Source organism: Electrophorus electricus, chromosome 24, assembly GCF_041902795.1.
Source record: "Electrophorus electricus isolate QZ-2024a chromosome 24, ASM4190279v1, whole genome shotgun sequence".
In the NCBI taxonomy this organism is placed as follows: Eukaryota; Metazoa; Chordata; class Actinopteri; order Gymnotiformes; family Gymnotidae; genus Electrophorus; species Electrophorus electricus.
This window is the reverse complement of record NC_137520.1, coordinates 2,014,302-2,039,318: the sequence shown is the minus strand read 5'-3', so window position 1 is coordinate 2,039,318 and position 25,017 is coordinate 2,014,302. Positions and strand designations below refer to the sequence as shown.

Below are 25,017 nucleotides of genomic sequence, written 5' to 3'. Positions count from 1 at the left end.
GGATGATTGGAAAAAGGAGGCAGATGTCTCTGAGAGTTGCTTGCATTGGGTTTGTGTGATTTTTTAAATAAAAAGCCATAATAACTAATAATCATACAAACATAAGAGGGTGAAGCAGGAACTGTGTTTTTGTAGAATCTGGATGCACTCAGCCTGAAATCACAAGCCTAAAAGAGGTAACAGTATAAAAACAACCTCTGAGAAACTGTGTGTATGCTTGTGTGTGCACATGCATGAGTGGCATGTGTGCACGCAACCAGGAAGAATTGTATTGGAAAGTGGAGTAATGGAGGCCTAGCAACTCCTCAGAGTTGAGCTGAGCTGAGCTGTCCTGCTCCCTAAAGTACACAAGAGAACAGAATGAGAGAGCGGAACAGTACGCATTGAGAACAACATTATACAGTGAAAGAAGAGAACAGAATACAGTGTGTATATAAAAATATTTTTATCTCACTCCTTCTCCCAGATGCCCTGGAGTCCGAAGGAGGCCGATGAAGGACTGCCTTAGTCAGACAGATTCATAGATAGATGCAGCGAAATGCAGCCAGCATCTACCAGAACTGCAAACAGTAGCATAGTGCCATTACAGAAGAGTGCAAACAGTATCATTGTCCAATCACAGAACAGAGTGCAGGAATAAGAGTGTAATAAACATGAGGAATATAAATATATGTCAATGGGGAGAATATAAGAGAAATATATAAGGAGTATAGAATGTGTGGGGGAGGACAAAATTTGCAATCATATTACAAATATTACGGCCACTCCTGGTTTGTAATAAACTTAGCTCAGGATGTCACATGACAGGGTTTGCTGCACGTTTAAATAAGCGAGCACACCAGTCAGTTGTAGTAGAGGGCAAAGGACGCAAGTTGACTGATGTTCAAAAGGACATATAGATTATAGAATGCAAGTAAAGCTCTTTATTTGCTTGATCATATATTTGTACAAAAACAAGCGTTCCTTTCTTTTGTAACCTAACACAAAATATGCATATTACTCATGTAACGGTGTTCCTGAATAGAATGATAAGACCATCCTCTCTTAAATTCCATGGTTGCTATTGAGCCATAAAGCGATACTTTCTTTGAGTGACACTCGTTCACCCCTATGGGTACCAAGGTGTTATGGGGGAAGGAGAAACTAGGCTATCAAATTACTTCACAATTGTTTTCCAGGTGCAATCGGCATGATTCACAGCTGTTTCAAATAATGGAGGTCACTTAGATGAAAATGTAGACACTTGCCTTATATGGTTACCCACTATGTGAGTGAGAGCCATGCGTACAGCAACACAATGCTTGTGTGTTGTAATCAGATAAAGTGTAGCGCATGTGTGCGACACGGTTTGGCGAAACTAATGCAGTTATGGATGTTTTTAGTGAATAATTTGATCGCCAATACTTTTGGACATCATGGAAAGGAAGAGGCTGACTTTAGCTGAAGTTTATGTGGAGTTAGTTGGATGCAGTTATGAGCTGGAAGCTGAGAGATGGTTTATTGGCTTCTAGCATGGACTAAGATGTTTGTATCGCAAATCACTGGATGTTTCCATTCACTGCTGGAAAAATTCATATTTCTGCTATAAATCATAAATGAAAATGATTGTGCATTAAAGAAAGCATAGTTTCTTTTTACACTATTAGAGCACTTACAGTATTACAGTATTTTCACCATCATACCCTTTTAGCATAATAGCAATGAAACTAATAGTAAGTTGTCGAACTTTGTGATGTTTTAGCAAAAAAAATCTTGCTCACTCAATGGATAGCAACTGATGACTCTGTGTGTATTTATAGAGGTTCTTTGGCACTTTGGAGGTGTCTAGGGCACCTAGTGGAAAATATTGTGTAGCTCTTGAGTAGTTTCATGTATATGCCCTAAATTGTTCACTTTATTTGACAAGACGCTTGTTAATCAGGAAATGTAGCATGACTCAAAATGAATCTCCAGCATCCAAATACACATAAAATAAATGGTTTGTTTTTTTTTTTTTTGTTTTTTGCTTTTTTGTCTTTTACATTTTCTTCTGTATTAGATGAGCTCAAATGGAACCTAAATGATGGAAATGAGCCTGGATTTGAATGAATCTCTCCGCCCACTTCAATCCTGAATGGTCATTCTGCTATATGTACAATTTCAGATAACTCACAGAACGCTCGCCTCCTGCGTGTCATGTGGTTTGGCCAGCCACGTGTAGTGGGAGGATCTGTTTGTGGCCACACCTGCACCTTGTTTGTCTATATGTATTTAAACCCATGTCGAAATGTGTAGAGTGTTGGTCATTGTGGATGTAACGTCGTAAATGTCTTGATGTAATGTTCCCTTTGTTGATGTTAATCGTATTTGTGTTTACTGCCCGTGTTTAATGTTAACCATTTCATGTTCATATTCATCGTGTGTAATTCTTGTGAGGGCCATTATTGTCTTATGCTTATATGTCAATAAATGTACGTCCCAGTCGCTGGAGTCTGTACTTCCTGCCCCTCGCCCTATGACACTCGGGCCACCACGCGTTACAATAACTAGTGTTAAAGTGAACAAGTACAAATCGTTCTAATATGATCTTAAAATTGTAGTTGCACTTAAGGGTTGAAAATGAAGTTAAAATTGGTTCCTTTAGGTCCCTTAGTTAAGGTCCTCAACACCATCTACCTCATTAATAATGAGAGATGAGAATAAGAGAATCACACTGGCTCAGACAGCACCTGGGTCAACGAGGTCTGCATCAGATGCTGAGGGACCAGGACAGTCTGATAAAAAGTGGGCTACTGGAACAAATACAAGACCCTCATGGACAAGAGTGGAGGACAAAGGACTGTTGGAATGCTACTACACAAACAGCCCCAATGTGAGGGGGTATATGCAGAGGATGTGGGAACTGTGCATAAAGCCTTGAAAACTGCCAAGTAAAGATTAACAGCTCTGGCTGCCCACCTGAAGAGATAAACATGTGAAGCAGAAGCCAAGAGAATAAACAGTATGTTCTCCCATGAGCCGTGTACAGGGGCAGATCAACAGCATAAGAGCAGATCCACCAAAGCCAGACACTGAACAATACTGGAAAGGCACATGGGATTTTATATGGTTAGAAAACCTGAGAACTGACCACAGCAATCTCCCTGAACAGGATCCAGTAACCGTCACACTAGCAGCCCAAGAAAAGGCCTCAAGCAAGAAAAGGTGTCGGGCACCATTGTGGCTAAGATGAGTAAGCACGTTGCTCAACAGGAGTGGAGCCCAGAAGGGCATTGGCAAGAACACCAGAGGAGCCAAATACCAGCTATTGGTGGATAAAACAGTCACTCGAGACTGTAAGACCAGACAGACCAACCTGAGCACCACCTGGATTGACTGAAGTATGATTCAATGCCCCACACATGGATCCTGGAATGCTTGAGACTGTATAACGTCCCTTGGAACCCCTTGTACCTTGGAATCCTACACGCAAATGGGAATCATGAAGAGGCCACAAGGAAAACAGCTACAGCCAAATACCTACAAAAAGTGAGAAAAGTCCTGAGTAGTCAGCTGAATGGGAAAAACAAGAAAACCTGCACCCTGCCAGTCATCAGGTTCCCCGATAGCATAATAAGATGGTCTAAAGAGGAGAAAGAAGCCACTGACATCAAGACAAGGAAACTTCTCACAATGCACAGAGGGCTTCACCCCAAATCCAGCACTCTGTGACTGTACACCAAGCAGAAGGAAGGGGGCCAAGGACTAGTTAGCGTCAGAGCCACTATCCAGGATGAAACAGCCAAGATCCAGGATGACAGCCCCAAGTGCTTAGTGAGTACCTCAGACAGCAAAAACCCGAGGAGGATGGAAGCGAGGAGGAACAGGAACCATCATAAGAGGAAAAACCTCTGCATGTTAAGTACCACCAGCAGATAGTGAAAGTGGCTGATATGGAGAAATCTTACTGATGGCTGGAAAAGTTTGGAGTGAAAGACAGCACAGAGGCACTAATCATGGCAGCACAGGAACAAGCACTAAACATGAGATCAGTAGAGACTGGGATCTACCACACCGGGCAGGACCACAGATGCAGTCTGTGCAGATGCCCCTGAAACAATCCAGCACATAACAGTGGGGATGCAAGATGCTAGCAGGCAGAGCGTACATGGAACGCCATAACCAAGTGGCTGGTATAGTGTACAGAAACATCTGTGCCGAGTACGGGCTGGAACTGAGATACAACACCAAAGGTGGTGGAGAATGACCAGTCCTGTGGGACTTCCAGATACAGACAGACGGTAATGGCTAACCAACCGGACATAGTAGTGATGGACAAACAGCAGAAGAGGACTTCAGCAAAAGAGGCACCTCAAGAGGAAGAGACATGAGATGAATGGGCAACATGAGAGAACAACCTGCAGTAACACATCTACATTGTTAATTACCCACACACATGTACAGACACCATCTCCAGAATGGAAAGCTCAGGGAAACCTGTAACCTCCTCTAACATATCAAAGAACACATCTGTTTCATGTGAGTATTTTTCTACTGGGTAAGATTTTCCATGCCCATCCCCCACGAACACAGGATTGTCAGGAACTGTGGTCAAACAGTTATCGGTGCATCCACATTTATTAGCAAGCAGCAAATCATTCGAATATATAACATTACTTAGCTATTAAGGGACTTCAGGAAACACTGACTGAAAATGTTACCATTGGAATTAGCAGCAAAGCAGGATGCTGGGAACACCTTGTGTAGAGTAACTGACCTCAGCTTGCATCATCCAGCTAACCACAGGACTCTGCCCAGATCCTCCATCCTCCAAAATACAGGACACTTCAGACAAACCTCCCCATTTCTCCTCAGTAGAGTTAGCAGTGCAAAATCACCATAACTTCTCAAAAACCTTTTCCATCATGAACCTAAACCTCTGTTAATGGTATTTATCCACCAGACTAATATTAATGGTTGAATCATCATCTTGCTAGGCACCCTATGGCAGGAGCTGCAGAATGTGTTGCCCTCATCTCATTAGCTGTTCTCCTAGAGTAACAGAGCACCAGGCCGTATGGAGAGAAACAGAGAGCCAGTCAAATGCTACTCTCTCTCACACACACACACACACACACACACACACACACACACACACAAATGCATGCAGACATACACGCACATGCACATGTAAACACATCAATAACTGGGATTTATCATTTGAATCACTCCATAAAGAAGTGCAGGTGGCAGGATGAGAAAATAGAGGAGCAAAAGTGAAAGGCAGAGTGAGAGAGAGAGAGAGATACAGCAAGAAAGAGAGAGAGATACAGCAAGAGAGAGAGAGATACAGTGAGAGAGAGAGAGAGATACAGCGAGAGAATGATACAGCAAGAGAGAGAGAGAGATACAGCAAGAGAGAGAGAGAGACAGCAAGAGAGAGAGAGAGAGAGAGAGATACAGCAAGAAAGAGAGAGAAAAGAGTGAAATAGTCAGAGGGGCAGACGGAGAGATCAACAGAGAGAGTGACACTGAGACAGAAATGCAGGGGGAGAGAGAGATTTGGCCAGAGTAAATCAGTTCTATTTTAAGACAGCATTAAAGAGACCTCCAGTAGAACAGATGAGAATACATACACACAGACAAAAAGAGGGTTCAATGAGTTCATCACACACACACACACACACACACACACACACACACACACACACACACACACACACACACACACACACACACAGCTATTTTGGTTACCCATGAATACCTGCCAATATTCTATAGACACAGAAATAACAGAAAGGATTCTGGGTACACTGTTTCCACAATCCTCACATTGTTCCCACAATCCTCATACTGTTCCCACAGTCCTCACACTGTCTCCATAATCTACATACTTTTCCCATAATCCTCACACTGTTACCTCATACTATCACTTCAAAAGAGATGAGAAAAATACCATACAATACAAAGAAAATAAGGTGGTAGGAACTGAGAAAAGCACAACAGAGTGGTAAACCACCGTACATCAATCTCACACACCCACACACACATACATACACATACACACACCCACACCTGCTGAAGTATTCAAATCACATTCACAGTATTAAAAGAATACACACACACACGCTCTCACACCAACATGAGCATTCACGGTGCTTATGTGTGCATGGACGCCTGCATACACACACACACACACACACACACACACACACACACACACACACACACACACACACACACGCGCGCACACACACATACGGTCCTTGTGGAGCATCCAAATCACATTTCCTCACTGACCATCATCCATCATTCCTGCACACAAAGGCACAGAGTGGAATGACAGAAAACTGCATGGCAACACTCACACTCCACCCTCTCATACTCCACCCTCTCTCACACTCCACACCCTCTGTCTCTGTACCTCTTTCTCTCCTTCACTCTCTGTCCCTCCCTCTTTTTTCCACTCTCTGTCCCTTCCATTACGCACTCTGTTGTTCGTTCTATTTCTTTACTTCTCTTACACACGCAACCCCAACCAATAAACACTGCTTACGTGAGTACAATAAAAGATGTAAACATAAAAGTTTAACTTAAAGGACATTAATTGCTTTGATTGTCTTAATAAATCAAGTCCTACCGAAGATTAACTTCATTACAACTGTCCATCTCAGAATTCATTATTCCAGTGGAACTGCACACATTTGGTAGTATATGTTCATATTCCATGACAGACAGGGCTGTATTATCTCCCGTGTCTGGTTTTCTTTTCTGAGTGTCTGACTTGCACTTCTCTCGCTGGGGGCCAGAACTGCTGCTATCTAATGGCCTTGTCTGTTCAGGGTAAAGTAATTGGGTTGGAGAAGAAAAATGTTTGGCCACAGAAACTGATGTGGAATCCATGTATTTCCACTGTCTTATGGTTTATGCTATACACCACAAGACTGGCCGAGAGGAAAGAGAAATAAAACAGACAGAGGGGGATGGAGGGAGGGAAAGAAGAAGGGAGAGAGAGGGGAATGAGGAAGAAAGGGAAGGAGAGAGAGAGAGAGAGAGAAAGAAAGAAAGAAAGAACGAACCATAGGTTATTCCTGTTCATTTCACTATTTCCTTTAAAACTCTACTTTGAGATTCTCCTCGTGCTCCCAGTGACCACAGATGGTAGTTTTTGTGGGTTGGGCACTGGTTTGTATAAGAAGGTGAAAACACCATTGGCACCTGCTGGACTGACGGCTATAAGTTGGAAAGAAAGCAGCATGGGGTACAATAGGGTCAAGTTTAGGGATTTCTACCAGCACTGGGTATATTAGGGTTAGGGTTTTCCATCAGCACTGGGTATATTAGGGTTAGGGCTTCCATCAGCACTGGGTATATTAGGGTTAGGGCTTCCATCAGCACTGGGTATATTAGGGTTAGGGCTTTCCATCAGCACTGGGTATATTAGGATTAGGGCTTTCCATCAGCACTGGGTATATTAGGGTTAGGGCTTTCCATCAGCACTGGGTATATTAGGGTTAGGGTTTTCCATCAGCACTGGGTATATTAGGGTTAGGGTTTTCCATCAGCACTGGGTATATTAGGGTTAGGGTTTTCCATCAGCACTGGGTATATTAGGGTTAGGGCTTTCCATCAGCACTGGGTATATTAGGGTTAGGGCTTTCCATCAGCACTGGGTATATTAGGGTTAGGGCTTCCATCAGCACTGGGTATATTAGGGTTAGGGCTTTCCATCAGCACTGGGTATATTAGGGTTAGGGCTTCCATCAGCACTGGGTATATTAGGGTTAGGGTTTTCCATCAGCACTGGGTATATTAGGGTTAGGGCTTTCCATCAGCACTGGGTATATTAGGGTTAGGGCTTCCATCAGCACTGGGTATATTAGGGTTAGGGCTTTCCATCAGCACTGGGTATATTAGGGTTAGGGCTTTCCATCAGCACTGGGTATATTAGGGTTAGGGCTTTCCATCAGCACTGGGTATATTAGGGTTAGGGCTTTCCATCAGCACTGGGTATATTAGGGTTAGGGTTTTCCATCAGCACTGGGTATATTAGGGTTAGGGCTTCCATCAGCACTGGGTATATTAGGGTTAGGGCTTCCATCAGCACTGGGTATATTAGGGTTAGGGCTTTCCATCAGCACTGGGTATATTAGGGTTAGGGCTTTCCATCAGCACTGGGTATATTAGGGTTAGGGCTTTCCATCAGCACTGGGTATATTAGGGTTAGGGCTTTCCATCAGCACTGGGTATATTAGGGTTAGGGCTTTCCATCAGCACTGGGTATATTAGGGTTAGGGCTTTCCATCAGCACTGGGTATATTAGGGTTAGGGCTTTCCATCAGCACTGGGTATATTAGGGTTAGGGCTTTCCATCAGCACTGGGTATATTAGGGTTAGGGCTTTCCATCAGCACTGGGTATATTAGGGTTAGGACTTTCCATCAGCACTGGGTATATTAGGGTTAGGGCTTTCCATCAGCACTGGGTATATTAGGGTTAGGGCTTTCCATCAGCACTGGGTATATTAGGGTTAGGGCTTTCCATCAGCACTGGGTATATTAGGGTTAGGGCTTTCCATCAGCACTGGGTATATTAGGGTTAGGGCTTCCATCAGCACTGGGTATATTAGGGTTAGGGCTTTCCATCAGCACTGGGTATATTAGGATTAGGGCTTTCCATCAGCACTGGGTATATTAGGGTTAGGGCTTCCATCAGCACTGGGTATATTAGGGTTAGGGCTTTCCATCAGCACTGGGTATATTAGGGTTAGGGCTTTCCATCAGCACTGGGTATATTAGGGTTAGGGCTTTCCATCAGCACTGGGTATATTAGGGTTAGGGCTTCCATCAGCACTGGGTATATTAGGGTTAGGGCTTTCCATCAGCACTGGGTATATTAGGGTTAGGGCTTTCCATCAGCACTGGGTATATTAGGGTTAGGGCTTTCCACCAGCACTGGGTATATTAGGGTTAGGGCTTTCCATCAGCACTGGGTATATTAGGGTTAGGGCTTTCCATCAGCACTGGGTATATTAGGGTTAGGGCTTTCCATCAGCACTGGGTATATTAGGGTTAGGGCTTTCCATCAGCACTGGGTATATTAGGGTTAGGGCTTTCCATCAGCACTGGGTATATTAGGGTTAGGGCTTCCATCAGCACTGGGTATATTAGGGTTAGGGCTTTCCATCAGCACTGGGTATATTAGGGTTAGGGCTTTCCATCAGCACTGGGTATATTAGGGTTAGGGCTTTCCATCAGCACTGGGTATATTCTATCACCAAGCCTGGTTCACCATTTCCTCATGTACCCACATTTACATCCACTGTTGTCCTTGCTCATTCAACACTCCAAAAATGCAGCAGCAAGAACGACCTTGGCCTCCGATGACTCTACAAAGCTTTTAAGACCGTCTCACTGCAAACTGTATTCAGCCAACCAATTCTTTCCCCCTATTTACCGTAATGGTACTGTGTGTGTTGACAGTGAGCTGATGGGGGCCGATAACGAAGCCCAGACAGAGCTGTCTAGAAGCAAGACTGTGACATTATGCAAATAATAGAGGACTTTCATGTGCTGTCTCTACCTCTTTTCCTCCCTCTCTCCACTTCCCTATCTCTATATAACTCTCTCCCTCTCTCTCCTCCTCTTTCTCTCTCCCTTCCTCACTGCCTAGCAGGAGCAGTCATAGAGGAGAGAATAAAAACGTCAGAGGGGGAGTCAAAGGGACAGGGTTCCGGTAAATTGACAATCTGTGCATTGGCTCATCATGTTTGATCACAAACGAAATGGCACACTCCAGTACATGGGGACGAGACTTAATTTATGGATCTGCTTTGTGTGTTTATTCTTTCCCCAAGACTCCTTTTCTCTCACTCTTTTTTTCCTCTACAGGAGAGCAAGTAATTATGGCAACTTGTTGGGGGGAAAAAAAAATGTTCCTCTTCAAAAAAAATCCTTCTTTCCTCCTCAGCCTGCCTCTGTTTCTCCATCTCTCTACTAGTCTCCTCCCATCCCCTCTCTATATCTTCCTGCACATCTCAGCCCCTCACTCCTTTCTTCCATTTGCTCCTCTTTCTCTGGCACTCTCTCTCTTCATACAGTGCTGCACACCACCCTGACACTGGAGGATGAGAGCAGTGTGTAGCAGTGTGTAGCGCAAGGCCACAGATGGGCGTTTCAGCTTCGCCCCTCCCTCCTCCTGCGGGGTCAAAAGTTTACCGTGGTTTTAATTTCACCTTTCTACAGCCAATCAGAGCACGGCAACGGCTACAGGCGAACTTTACCCTACTTGCAAATTAGATGACAAAGCTCTGCAGCTAGTCTTTCTGTTTCGCCTGCTTTTCTCAACCCCCCCCCCCCATGAACCCTTTCTCATGTCATATATTTTTCTTCACTCATCTTTTGCAGCAATTCATTTGGCAAATGGCCAAAAATGGTGTCAGAACTGTATCTCTTTACTTTGGTGTTTAAATCTGTTTATTCTCCATGTTTATAAAAAATGAGCGATGGGGAGAGACAGAGAGACCGTTTTGGGGACAGACGGATGTATGTTTATAAAAAAAATGAGCGATGGGGAGAGACAGACAGACAGAGAGAGAGAAGAGAGTGTTGGGGACAGACAGACAGAGCGAGAGCAAGAGAGAGAGAAAGAGAGAGAGAGAGAGAGAGGGAGGGAGGGAGAGACTGCGACAGGCAGTGTTAGGGAGGGGTGAAGCCAAAAAACAAACAATTCCCTTGAGAAAAGACTGCACGATCCCAATCTACATTTATCTGCATTGTATTGTCATTATGTATGAGAAATGCTCAGTGAACACAATCCTAGTCGTTAATCAATATCCTCTCCACTGCACTCAGCCCCCTCAACCCCCCATATGCATACACATCCTGCACTGAAAAGGGAGGAGTTAAATGAATCATTGATTACAGAGGAATCAGCTCCACTGTGCGATAGAAAAGCAGAGAGAGGAAGAGAGAGAGACCGCTTAAAAAACAATCACATTTACACACTAAACACAGTTTTAGTTCACTGGCTACTATGCACCAATTTCCTCAGAAGTCCAGGCAGTAAATGCATGTCCAGCCTGTCTTTCTGTCAGTGTCTGTGTGTGTCTGTCTGTCTGTGTGTGCGTGTGTGTGTGTTTGCAAAATTCCACATAATCTCTCATCACTGGGATGTTTGGCTGGATGTTGTACCATGAGTACTGGAGCCTGATTCTGAGATTCCTGCTTGCACAGTTTGTAAATATACTTGCACAGTTTGTAAATATGCTTAGAAATGAAAGCAAATTACAATACGATGGGAATGCCACTGCATTAAGGCAAAAAGAAAGGAGTGTTAATGTTTAGTTTTCATATAATCGCATTAGAATTCCATGCAGGACTACTAACAGGACTACTAATAAACAAACAATAATTGAGAAGGGCAGTAAAGAACCAGATCCAGAGCTCCCTAATCTTATGTTATCAAGCTTTGGAGATCCAGAGCACTGAGCCCAAGCTCTTAGGAGCTGCTGAGGGGCGACCAGGGGTTCCAACTTCTACTTCTACTGCACCTGTAACAGAGTTAATTGCCTGGTGAAGAACAGTTTACCTTAACCAATTACACCTACAACCAGCTGGAACCAACCCCCACCATCCCTGCGCTTCAACCATCCCCCACCATCCCCACGCTTCAACCACTAGTCTAAAGGAAGTCTTCTTGCCCAGCTGCTTGGTTGTTGGATATCCTGCACAGCAATCATAGAGAATTAAGCTGAAAATAGGCTTGTGAGTGCACTGACGGACAAAAAGTAAGATCTAATTCCACCGAGTGGTGTTGTTAGCACATTTCTGCATCACAACCAAATAAGAGTGAACACGATCTTGAAAAAAATTTATTATTATACATATTGCACACATTAAAACCATCAAATAAAATAGTCCAAACAAACTTATATAACTATTTTAACAATCGAACTTGTAGCAATTCCTGAGAAGCTACAGGATGCTCGATCGGCCGAGCTGTCACAGATGCTTCTTGATCTCTCAGCAGCCTTTGACAAAGTCCACCACAAGTTCCTCTTCTCTAGCCCCACAAGATGTGGGAGTACTGCACAGCTTGGAGATGGCTTGCTTCAAACCTTGAGAGATGGTCACATCAAGAGACATGGACGGGATCCACATTGGCTCTCTACCGGTGTCCCACAAGGCTCAGTGCTTGGACCTCTTCTGTTCTCCCTGTATCCCTGCTCTCTTAGTGAGGCCACATCCTTACATGGTTTCTCATTACACATCTGTGCTGGTTATACTCAACTGATTTTCTCCTTTCCATCTTCCAACGCTCAGGTTTCCGCTTGTATCTCACTCGGTCCTTTGTCATCTCGAGACTGCATTCATTCCTGGCAATGCCATCAAACTACTGGAACTGATCCAGAATGCAGCTTCATGGCTTGTTTTCAACCTCCCAAAGTTCATACCAAAGCTCTCCCATATCCATCCCATGCTGCATTCCCTTCACTAGCTCCCTGTGTCAGCTCACTTCAAATTCAAGTTAAAACTGGCTCAGCTGTCACGTACCTAAAAGCACTAATCAAAGTCCATTCTGCACCACGCTGCCTTTGAGCCACTAATACAGAGTGACTTGAACCACCATCCCTCAAGGCGCAAAGAAAAGATGCATCAAGACTCTGCGCTGGCTCCCAGGTGGTGGAGTGTCCTTCCCCTGGCAATCCATACAGCTGAAATGTTTGTCTTCAAATAAAGAATGAACGTTTACCTCTTCACCAAGTCATTGAGCATTTAAATATGGACAAAAGTAATCTTTGCATTTTTTTACGGCTGATGCTTTTATCCAAAGCAACTTACAATTATGACTGAGTATAACCTGGGCAATTGAGGGTTAAGGGTCTTGCTCAGGGGCCCAACAGTGGCAACTTGGCAGTGGTGTGGCTTGAACTGTCAAACTTCCAATTGCAAGTTAAGTACCTTAACCACTGAGCTACCACTGCCCACTAACACTGTCTTTTGTTCTGTTTTAACCAGGGCTTTAGCCTGATGATATTCCTAACACTGACATGTTGTCCTGTGAAGATCTGTGTTTGATAGAAAAAGTGTTGCTAAGCACTCTGGACAAATACTGCAGAAGCATGTTAATAAGAAGGAAATAAAAGGTCAGAAATGCCTTTATCTTCTGTGCTAAAGCCAGGCAGGAAGCAAAGAGGGAGGGTCTTTGGCGAAAACAAAGTTAGGAAAACCAGCAAAGCTTTAGGAGTGGGAACATCCTCCATCTCCCATCTAATTGTCTTCCTCAAGTGTTCATGGGAAAAGGATGCCAACAGCAATCTGGCAACCTAATAATCGAGCAGCCTAGCAATCCAGAATATAATTAACCAGAAACCTGTCACTCCAGCATATGCAATGATTAGTAGGAAAACCATTAAACATTTTTAATTAAAAAAAACAAATTCAAAAAAGGTGGGGACAATGACCAAGACTACACAAAACAAGTGGGAATACAAAAACTCCATTTAAAATAATTTCAACTCCGTCCAGCTCAACACCTCTGCTTCCTGAGATCTTCATGCTCATGTTTGAGAACTTCTGCTGTCCAGACACAAGTGCCACTTCACAGCCCCAGTGCGTCCCAGGTAGGAAGGTCAGACGTTCTGTGAATTATTAATGCAGTTGTTCTATCTTTCCATGGACATCAGGTTTCCAGTTTTCTTTACACTCAAAGAGAAGTATTTATTTATAGCAATCCATGAGGTTAATCCCCACTGTGCCTTAGCTCAAGCTGCCCTGTGTGGTCCTAGAGGGGAAACTTACCCTGCTATGCATGAGTTGAACAATAAAGCTCAAATGTCAAAACTGATACTTCCAAATATCTGTTGTGTCAACAGCCATGATACTGCGTAGGGGTTCGGGTGTCAAATAACTGTTCAGCGACATGCCACCCACAATCTCAGATGAGCCTCTCCGAGGACACAAACACATGGTAGACAGCAGATACCTTGGAAGTAGCGAGATGATTCCTACTCTCAGTCACTAATCATGCACCTGCATGTTGAGTTAAGGAGAGCACAGTCTGCACAGTCCTATGGGGCCTGACCATTCCATCAGCCCGCAGATGTAACACACTGTGTGAGAGCCTCTGTCCTGAAACACTGCCACAAACTTGCAATTCAACCACCCACCATGTATGTTTCCAACAACCTGAGCACTTTGTGTTCTGAAGCTGTTATACTATATTCTGACTTACCCATTAATCTGTTAACTGTATCCTACAATGTAAAGGGTAGCAACAAAAAAAATTATTAAGACAGCAGCACTATAATTTGCTGTTCAGTTTCTCTCCAGAAGAAATGTATAAAATGCCACATTATAATAAGCTATAATAAATTTAGAGAATTGCAGCAACAAATGAAAAGCAAGCTCTGAGGTTAATGCTATGGTAGATGGCACCTTTAAAACATTGTAGTCAGCGCCTCAAAACTTGTCGACACATGAGCGGTAGCAGAGGGGGCCAGCAGCCTGATGTGCTCTTACAACAGCAGAAGAGTTCAGACAGAGTTGAAGCCACATCTGGGAACATTTACTGCTAAAGTTCTTAGCGCAAGAGAGAGAGAGAGAGAGAGAGAGAGAGAGAGAGACAGAGACAGAGAGAATGGATAAAAATGGTAAAAATCCTTAACTTTCTTTTCAATGTAAGAGCAAATGAAATCAGAACGATGCTTTCCTCCCTGGAATGCAACACTTTGGAGCTCCAAAGACCCTCCGCCATGTAACTGACAGAAAAAAACTCCATCAGTAAAGTAGGTAGACCCCCTCCCAGGTGCTATGAGGTTCAGCAGACCGAGAGCAACCTACACTGGTTCAGCAGACACAGAAGCCAGAGCACAGAGCAATCCCTCATGGACTGCTCAGGAATAGAGTTATAATAGAGTAATCCCTCATGGACTGCTCAGGAATAGAGTTATAACAGAGTAATCCCTCATGGACTGCTCAGGAATAGAGTTATAACAGTAATCCCTCATGGACTGCTCAGGAATAGAGTTATAATAGAGTAATCCCTCATGGACTGCTCAAGAATAGAGTTCACTTTGATGTCAATTTTATATCGTTCTTTCCATTTGTCTTTCTTTTTCCCCTTTTCCTCCTCTCACACACTGTCTCTCTCTCTCTCTCTCTCTCTCTCACTCTGTCTTCATATCTCTTCACCCAACAGCCTGCCTGTCTCCTGTCCTGGCTGTGTGTGTAGTGTATTGAGCACACCCAGATTCACAGCATTACCGGAACGAATGACCTTGAGCCAGCATGCAGGAGTGTGTTACCATGGCAACGGTGCTTCACACAACCAGTAACAGCTGGATGCAACACACTCCCAGAATTTCAGAAGGATTCACCACAGCAGGGTGAAAAGCAGGAGACAGTTGTCTTTGTTCACCTATACTAACCTTTTGGTCATACTGACACCAACATTAAGATTTTTTTAGACCTTTGCCCAAATAACAACAAACAGCAAAAATCTAAAAACTAGTGAGTCTTATTATCAACGTCAAATGGCTAATTGGAGTGTATTCACATTAGGCTGTCATGTTTATTTCATTAATATTAATAAACACCACTTGAAGGAGCTTCCTCAGATGCCTGAAGGCATAAGAAGCTGTGGAAGTCATACCTGAATAATAAAGAAAACAAACTGGTGACACTCAAAAGCTTATCATTACTTCCATATCAAATCAGAGTAAATGTAACACATGAGTAACACAAGAGTAAATGTAAGACAAGAATAAACGTAACAAGAGCAAATGAAACAAGTTCCATCTGGAAACCATTTCACAAATGTCTGGCTCTGAATACCTAAATTAATCTGACATGTGTGTCACAATGTGAATTTAATACAACACAGACCCACAAACAGACAAGTAAACAAAAAAGCACAGGAATTCAAAAAACTTACTCCTAACTCAGCACCACCGTGCTCTAACCCACCCCTAACTCAGCACCACCGTGCTCTAACCCACCCCTAACTCAGCACCACCGTGCTCTAACCCACCCCTAACTCAGCACCACCGTGCTCTAACCCACCCCTAACTCAGCACCACCGTGCTCTAACCCACCCCTAACTCAGCACCACCGTGCTCTAGCCCACCCCTAACTCAGCACCACCGTGCTCTAGCCCACCCCTAACTCAGCACCACCGTGCTCTAGCCCACCCCTAACTCAGCACCACCGTGCTCTAGCCCACCCCTAACTCAGCACCACCGTGCTCTAACCCACCCCTAACTCAGCACCACCGTGCTCTAACCCACCCCTAACTCAGCACCACCGTGCTCTAGCCCACCCCTAACTCAGCACCACCGTGCTCTAACCCACCCCTAACTCAGCACCACCGTGCTCTAACTCACCCCTAACTCAGCACCACCGTGCTCTAACCCACCCCTAACTCAGCACCACCGTGCTCTAACCCACCCCTAACTCAGCACCACCGTGCTCTAACCCACCCCTAACTCAGCACCACCGTGCTCTAACCCACCCCTAACTCAGCACCACCGTGCTCTAACCCACCCCTAACTCAGCTTCAGCACTAGCCCAGTCTTCTAAGTTAGTCATCATTTATAATTCACTTGATTGATTTTCCCCAATACCAGCAATATGCCACTGCCTGCAAAGGTGACATATGAAGAAAAGTCAGTGCTCCTGCAAACATGAGGCATGGTGTCTGTAATCAAAGCTTTTGTAACTGCAGTTAGGACTGGCTAGATCTGTGTTACAAGCCTGACACATTCTTCAGATATGTGCTGTTCAAACACAGCAGTAGCAGTTCAGTCATAGCAGCCTGGGTTAACGAAGCAGGGCTTGTAAGGAATGTTGTGGGAGATCTGAACTGTATATAAAGTCATACACAAACCCATCATGTTTGGGTGGCTTACACCATGTTTAAAATGACTACATTTGTTATTCAATTCATTATCTTTCATTCGGGTCTTCAAATGAGCACAAAGAGACCCCATCTCCAGATTGCTTGCCTTTTTGTACAATACAGTACAGTAGAAGGTATCCAGCTTTCTTTAAACGACAAAAGGGAGGTAAAGCATTGACAACTACAATAAAAAAGAGTGACTGGAGGAATCCTCTCCTTCTTTCAATGTTTTGAGGTGGAATGAAAATGTGCAGAAAGATTCATTTATCTATAATATATAGATAATGTTCGAGAGGAGGCCATGTTCGCCAGTGAAAAGGACAAAACGTGGTACCAAACGTGGCACTTGGCCCGAGCCCCACCAAGAGAGAGAACGGAGGGCATCCAGAGAGAGGCCATGGTGCTCTAACCCACCCCTAACTCAGCACCACCGTGCTCTAGCCCACCCCTAACTCAGCACCACCGTGCTCTAACCCACCCCTAACTCAGCACCACCGTGCTCTAACCCACCCCTAACTCAGCACCACCGTGCTCTAGCCCACCCCTAACTCAGCACCACCGTGCTCTAACCCACCCCTAACTCAGCACCACCGTGCTCTAACCCACCCCTAACTCAGCACCACCGTGCTCTAACCCACCCCTAACTCAGCACCACCGTGCTCTAGCCCACCCCTAACTCAGCACCACCGTGCTCTAACCCACCCCTAACTCAGCACCACCGTGCTCTAGCCCACCCCTAACTCAGCACCACCGTGCTCTAACCCACCCCTAACTCAGCACCACCGTGCTCTAACCCACCCCTAACTCAGCACCACCGTGCTCTAACCCACCCCTAACTCAGCACCACCGTGCTCTAACCCACCCCTAACTCAGCACCACCGTGCTCTAACTCACCCTAACTCAGCACCACCGTGCTCTAACCCACCCCTAACTCAGCACCACCGTGCTCTAACCCACCCCTAACTCAGCACCACCGTGCTCTAACCCACCCCTAACTCAGCACCACCGTGCTCTAACCCACCCCTAACTCAGCACCACCGTGCTCTAACCCACCCCTAACTCAGCTTCAGCACTAGCCCAGTCTTCTAAGTTAGTCATCATTTATAATTCACTTGATTGATTTTCCCCAATACCAGCAATATGCCACTGCCTGCAAAGGTGACATATGAAGAAAAGTCAGTGCTCCTGCAAACATGAGGCATGGTGTCTGTAATCAAAGCTTTTGTAACTGCAGTTAGGACTGGCTAGATCTGTGTTACAAGCCTGACACATTCTTCAGATATGTGCTGTTCAAACACAGCAGTAGCAGTTCAGTCATAGCAGCCTGGGTTAACGAAGCAGGGCTTGTAAGGAATGTTGTGGGAGATCTGAACTGTATATAAAGTCATACACAAACCCATCATGTTTGGGTGGCTTACACCATGTTTAAAATGACTACATTTGTTATTCAATTCATTATCTTTCATTCGGGTCTTCAAATGAGCACAAAGAGACCCCATCTCCAGATTGCTTGCCTTTTTGTACAATACAGTACAGTAGAAGGTATCCAGCTTTCTTTAAACGACAAAAGGGAGGTAAAGCATTGACAACTACAATAAAAAAGAGTGACTGGAGGAATCCTCTCCTTCTTTCAATGTTTTGAGGTGGAATGAAAATGTGCAGAAAGATTCATTTATCTATAATATATGCTGACATGTTCGAGAGGAGGCCATGTTCGCCAGTGAAAAGGACAAAACGTGGTACCAAACGTGGCACTTGGCCCGAGCCCCACCAAGAGAGAGAACGGAGGGCATCCAGAGAGAGGCCATGGGTCAAAGAGCAGAAGACAAGAGAGAGAACGGAGAGCATCCAGAGAGAGGCCATGGGTCAAAGAGCAGAAGACAAGAGAGAGAAAAATGAAGGCAGGAGTGAAGAAAACATCAACTGATGTACAACAATAAAACATAAAAGGCGAGTAGGTGAGACAGAGACAATTATGGCAAGAGATGTAATTAAATAGCAAACAGAAAATGTAATGAGAGAAAACTAACTGTCCTTCCAAAAGCAGGTAATCGTTCCATGTTTTCACTCTTCTCCTCTGCGTAGTTTGCCCTAACTGCCTTCAGCTCCCAGCCACCATGTGCTCCTGCGCATGAGCCAGTCAGCACCTCCTTGCTGCCTTCATCTCCCCCCTCTTTGTTTGGCAGACACCATCCATCACTGTCACCTCAGTCATGCCATCGAGCCTCACGTGGTTTGTCACAGGCAAGGCAGTGTGGCGGTGTCCGGCCACCCAGTTCACCAGTGGTTAGATGCCCTCTGTAAGTCGCTAGGGGGACCTAAGGGGCTCTTTCTTCTTTCAAATATATTTAACGCATCTTTAAGGAAAAACTACTTTTTCCATGGATTTGTTCATCTAACAGTTTACATGTAGCAATTAATCCTACTTACATTATTACATATTTACAATTAAGGGTACGTGCCTCCTGTGTTGCATTGTAGAGTCAAAGCTAAAATGTTGTTCCGGTTGAAACTCAAGGCTTGTCAGCCAAACTGAACAGGCTGGCTTTTTGCTCCATCTAGTGTAAAGCCCTTATGGACAGCAGCGAACAGTATCTCCACATGTTTCTCATCATCTTTTCTCCAGTGCTCCAGTGTCTGCTGGAGCCCCATTTCTGGGTCAGTGATCTCTGTTTCAGCCATTCTTTTAGAAAGCATGGAGATAATGTAATAGCAAGTATCCAGTGGACCCAGGTAGGCCAGGTAAGGTGTTGAAAGTGAGAGGCAGAGAATGGACAAGACCAGGGAACGTACCATACATGGTGTTCTCTTCGGAATCTCTCTAAACCCATGAGTCACTGCTCATATCTCTCCTTATCCTGCTGTCCTCAGACACTTTTCCACCTACATGGTGGCTGTGCCAATGTCAGAACTTTTAACTAATCTGTGCTTTTTCTACCACCAAAGGACTGGTTCTCAACCACCAAAGTTAGTGCCAGTCTGGTGCCATAAAACCTGAAGGTCTGGAGCCAATGAACCTGTGACACAGGTGGTGCAAGGGTGTGGTCTTGCCGTCACTTGTAAAGTTATTCAGTCTTCATTTTCCATCACTTCTCTACAGTTCATATAATCTGATATTTTATCTGCCACCTAACAGCTATAAACAATCACAACATAAAAATACACATAGCGCTCATCATCTTACACATACTTGTCCTCTATGACAATTCCTCTATGTCAGGTTGAGATGCTAAAATAATTATTTATTGACTATATGCTCTCAAAGCAAGAACTAAAACTTGCAAGCAAACAATGCGATCAATATTGTTTTGATGTCATCTGTTGACTTCTGTTTCCAGACTGAGGTATGACCATCAGATATGTAATCATCCAGTTCTCCAGCCAGTGGAAGGGCAGCCCAGTTTTGTAAAGTTCTCGTAAAATTTACTTCATCCTGGGAACCATGTTTGTCGGTGGCACTGGCACCAGCACTGAGGTTGAAAAAGTGGTAAGAGAGAACTCAAGACCTATATATCTGTAAAATCTGTCAAGAAAGGGATGCTCTTTCAGTAGAATCTATCAGTAGTATGACAGAGGTCTGTGATATTGCATTTATCATCATGCTCAAAGGCTCCAGTAAGACCAATAAGGCTCTTCTATAAACTTCCCCAGTTGCTGCAGTTCTTCGTGCAGGTCAAGCAGCAAGCAGTTTAACATGAACACTGTGTTAAATAAAGCTGAGATTGTTTACTCCTTCCACATTCAGACAAGTGTTAGGCAGCTCACTAATAAAGTGGAAATGCAAGGAGTGAGTGGTTAACACTTCATTAATATCTGTCCTTAACCTCAGAGAGATTGTTGACAAAGATAACTAATGTTCTGCAGAGAAACAATCTCTGTCACTGCCTGCAGGAGGCAGTGTTTGGAGGCTCTTCATTCAGATTGTTCTATTGCCACAACATACATCTCATCCACCACAGGGATGGAACTGCCAAGCAATAGCTGCACCTGATTCCACCTATTTAATCATTTGGTCTCAACTGGTCTCAGTTGGGTCACAACTGGTCTCAATTGGTCTCAACTGATTAAAAAGGTAAGCTCCTGCTGGGTTGGAATAAGACAAGCAATCACACTGTCCGTTTGCATATAAAATTGCCCATCCCAGTCTAGACCTTACCTGCATATAACAACCAACCAAAAATTCTGGCCAAGAAGGACAATAGGTTTTATAACTGTGGAATAACTGGATGGAAATCATCAAAATTTACAAATGAGCAATGCAATTTGATTTGCCACCTCACATTACCCAGGACCAAACAGGAGCTGGAAACACAGTAGCACATAGTTGTGCTCCATATACTGAAGCCAGTCTGTGTGATCAGACTGAGTTCTTGGTTAAACTTATTTATGTTTCCGAAATGGGCATCTGCAGTTGCCACAAAGCAGAAGGCTAGTTAAGGCTGGTTAGCTAGCTATTCCTATTATATTTGTGCTATATATAACCATAGAAGCTAAGTTTCTTTTAAACAAACAAATATAATGTTTCAATTTATAAATCAACAATAATAAACAAGCACAAGCAAGTCTGGTCATACAAATGAAATACAGTGTGTTGCATACAGCACAGAAACACCGTTATGTGCTTTTCACTACACTTACCTCGACTGTACAGAGTCGTCAGAACAAAACATGGTGACAGTGTCTATATCTGCCCGTTAAGGTTTTTTAACACAGACAATTCTGGAAAACTGATATTTCTTGATATGCATTCAACACCAAGTATATACAGCTGACAAGTAACTTTTTGCTGGTTTACAACAAATCTTAGATGAACGTAGATGACTAATTTATTAGCACTTGTTTAGAAGGCATTTTGCTACTCTTCTGTCAAACCTTTCTATGTGAGATGTGTTCCCATATAAGTAGAATGATTCCTAAATGTATGTTATAAAAATAAGTTCGCGTGTGTAGCGAACACCTGGCTTGTGTAATTTCGATTATCGTGGACGCCCCTGGCCGTATCCAGATTGTTGCTGTAATATTTATGCCCAATGACACCTGGTTGGACAGCGTGCTCTCGTATACCCTCCCACATCACATAATACTCCATCCAATACAGCGCGTAAAACTAGTCCATCAAAAAAGTCTAAGAGATTTTGCATTTGTATAATACTTGCATTACAAATTACTTGTAAGTATTTAAAACAGAAACATGATTTTGGAACATTAAATCTAAACGACCCCGGTTCCGTTTCGAACCACAATCTTCGTTGTCGGCAAAAGCATTTTTATTTGGATAGCCCCAACGACATGTACAGAAACTAAGATTTGCCTAATCGTGCATCTGTGTTTATGGTCTCTCTGGCATGTGCAGCGAATGGCATACGGGAAAAAATGTATGTACAGGAAAACAGAATCTGTCTAGCTAGCTGACTGTGTGAACTGAATTGGGGACATTTAAAATTAGTCTTCGCCAATCGCTGCTACAACCTCTACAATAAACGCAACATGTAGAATATTTGAAATCTACGGAATAAGTCGCAACCCGTTAAGATTAACGGTGAAACTTGGACAAAAACGGTTTGCCTTGTCTTGCCTTGGACATCCTTTATTTGCGTGTGATGCGTGCCGTTTAATAAGTTACCAGTACCTCGCCTAAAACTTTAACAATTTCAGAAACACAACAATATAACCAAAAACCAGAAACAATTAAACGATTGGGTACACTTGAAGCAAGCGAACTTAAATCTCTCAGAGCATTACATGGGACTGAAACTGGCTTACCGTCCAAATAAACCAGCACGTGCGGCGTAAAGGCTGTTTCGCGTGCAAGTCACCAAGAACGTCTGCGAGCGAAGCGCGAGCGTTTCCGTGATATCAACACCAGCACAATGTTGCCGCGCGTGATACTAACTGGCGGATCGCATAAGACAAAGGTTCACTAAAAAAGTAGCGCACCTAACTTACCTATTTATTACTATCCCGAGGACAGCATATATTTCTTCTACTTCTTCTACGGGTTTTTTTTCTTTCGTCTTATTCGTCTTAATTATTATTAATATTATTGTGCTTCCTTTTTATTTATTTATTTTTTAACAATTCTCTCTCCGCCATCTTCGGTACTGTGTTTGTTTAAATGGGAAACACTCCCCGAGAGTGGTCAGCCCGCTTGTAGCCGACGGTGAGGATTTCTGGGTAATGAAGTCACTTCTGTCTTAACCGGCAACACTTTTCAACGTGGGCCTCGTGACAATGGACTACATATACATGTATGCACAGGAGGTGCAACTTGTAGTCCAATGTAGACAGCTGGCACGATGACATGAGTGCAACATGCCACGGTATTTATTTATAGTCCTGTTAACCTGATAGGCACCCTGAAAGCAAACAATGACCTGCACACACGGTGTGTGTCGTTCGTTTAACAACCCATTGTACATATACTCTGTGTGTGTGTGTGTATGGAGATATATATATAATTACAAAAATGCATATTATTGGATTCACCACACATCCAAACATAGTCATGTTATTTGCCAATACAGTTAATAATGTGACAAAACACATTGTGCTATTTCCCCCCTTTGTTTGAAACATATTAAAGGTACAAACGGTAGTGCATCATTATATGACTTCATACAGTAAAGTGCATTAGATTTGATTCATGTGAAGTTTTTAAAATGTCATTAATGTATCACCAGTATAAAACTATATGATAAAGAAGCTTTGATGAAAACACATCTTATATATACACGTGTTAGTGCATCATTATTGCTCTGTTTATTGCATGTTATTATTCTGTTTAAACCATTAAAGCAGACTGTAAAATCCAATGTGAAGTTCACTGGATCGCTAATGACAAACATCTTAATGATTTTATGGTCATATGTATTCAGAGCACAGGGCATTAAAATATATAATTCTACTCTTCTTAGTCTTGTGCTGTTAGGGTGAGCATGCTCACTTATATGATATAAAACTATAAGGATAAATAAATGTACACAAGGGTAAATGGATAAATAAATGTACACAGGGGTTATTGAATAAATGAATGTACACATGGGTTATTGGGGGAGGGAATTATTACACATACAAAAAGTGAACTGCAGATATTATACAATTATGCCAGAGATGTTAAAGTATAGAAATTGCACCAGTCAATAAAGCTGGCTACTAGTGAGAACCGTATTCCTTCATCCTTATTTTTCTTTTTTGAAATCACAAAGGTCAATGTTCAGAATGTTATTAACCAAGCGATCTGTTTTTTCATGTCAGCTAGCTAGTGGGTCAGCTAGCTAGCTAGCGAAACACTTTTCCACCCAGGTTAGCTGGCTACCTGGATTGTTACAACCCAGTCTAGATTGGTCCTGAAATATGACGGACTGGTGTATGGGAGTGATATAATGGACCGGCGTATAGGAGTGAAACGATGGACTGGTGTATGGCATTAAGACAATGGATCAGTGTATGGCAGTGATATGATGGACCAGTTTAAGGCAGTGATACGAGAGTAATAAGAGTAGAATTATATATTTTTAATACCCTGTGTTCTGAATACATATGACCATAAAATCATTATTTAAGATGTTTGTCATTAGTGATCCAGTGAACTTCACATTGGGAGTGATATGACGTACTGGTGTATAGGAGTGATACAATGCACCGGTTAGTGTATGGGACACACTAACTGTTAAAAAGGCCAGTATTGATTGGACTGTTCTGCTGCACCTGTCAGTGGTTTGTTCCAGGTGCTGAGCTCATGTCAAGAATAATAACTTTAGCTTAACATGAAAATGGAAGTCGTGAAGTTCAAAGACAATGTGTTCAAGATCTCCTCTGTTAGTGTGTCCATTAAGTGTTAATTTATAAAATGCTGAAAATTGGATAGTGATTGAGAGTGAGATTTAATGTTATTAATATGGATAGATTAAGTTTTGATGATATACCAAGACATGTTTTGTTAAACCCGTCAGCATGGTCACGTTTAACAAGTGACTTTAGATGTCCTCCTAACTGAGAGCTAGCTAACATGTATAATCCATATTATTGTGTCAGCATAACATGTTCTTCCACAATTGTATGCTAATTATACAATGTGGCATGCTATGTTCATACTGTTAATTTGGTTTAATAAGTACATAGAAGCAGTTATCTATAAGCAGTTATTGGAGTCAAAATTTAA

At 43.2% G+C, this 25,017-nt stretch overlaps 1 protein-coding gene across 7 annotated transcripts in view; it reads right to left on the bottom strand.

Moving 5' to 3' along the window:
- The window catches only part of LOC145653427 (nuclear receptor coactivator 3-like), a 74,198-nt gene extending 51,249 nt beyond the window's left edge, over positions 1-22,949 (bottom strand). For 5 of the 7 annotated variants that reach the window (XM_081706771.1, XM_081706772.1, XM_081706768.1 and 2 more), the window contains exon 1: positions 22,803-22,949. The gene's annotated coding sequence lies outside the window, so the exon portion shown is untranslated. Of the gene's footprint in view, positions 1-22,619 lie in introns of all 7 variants that reach the window. The other 2 variants (XM_081706769.1, XM_081706775.1) reach the window with 1 other exon arrangement.
- Positions 22,950-25,017: the final 2,068 nt, after the last annotated feature.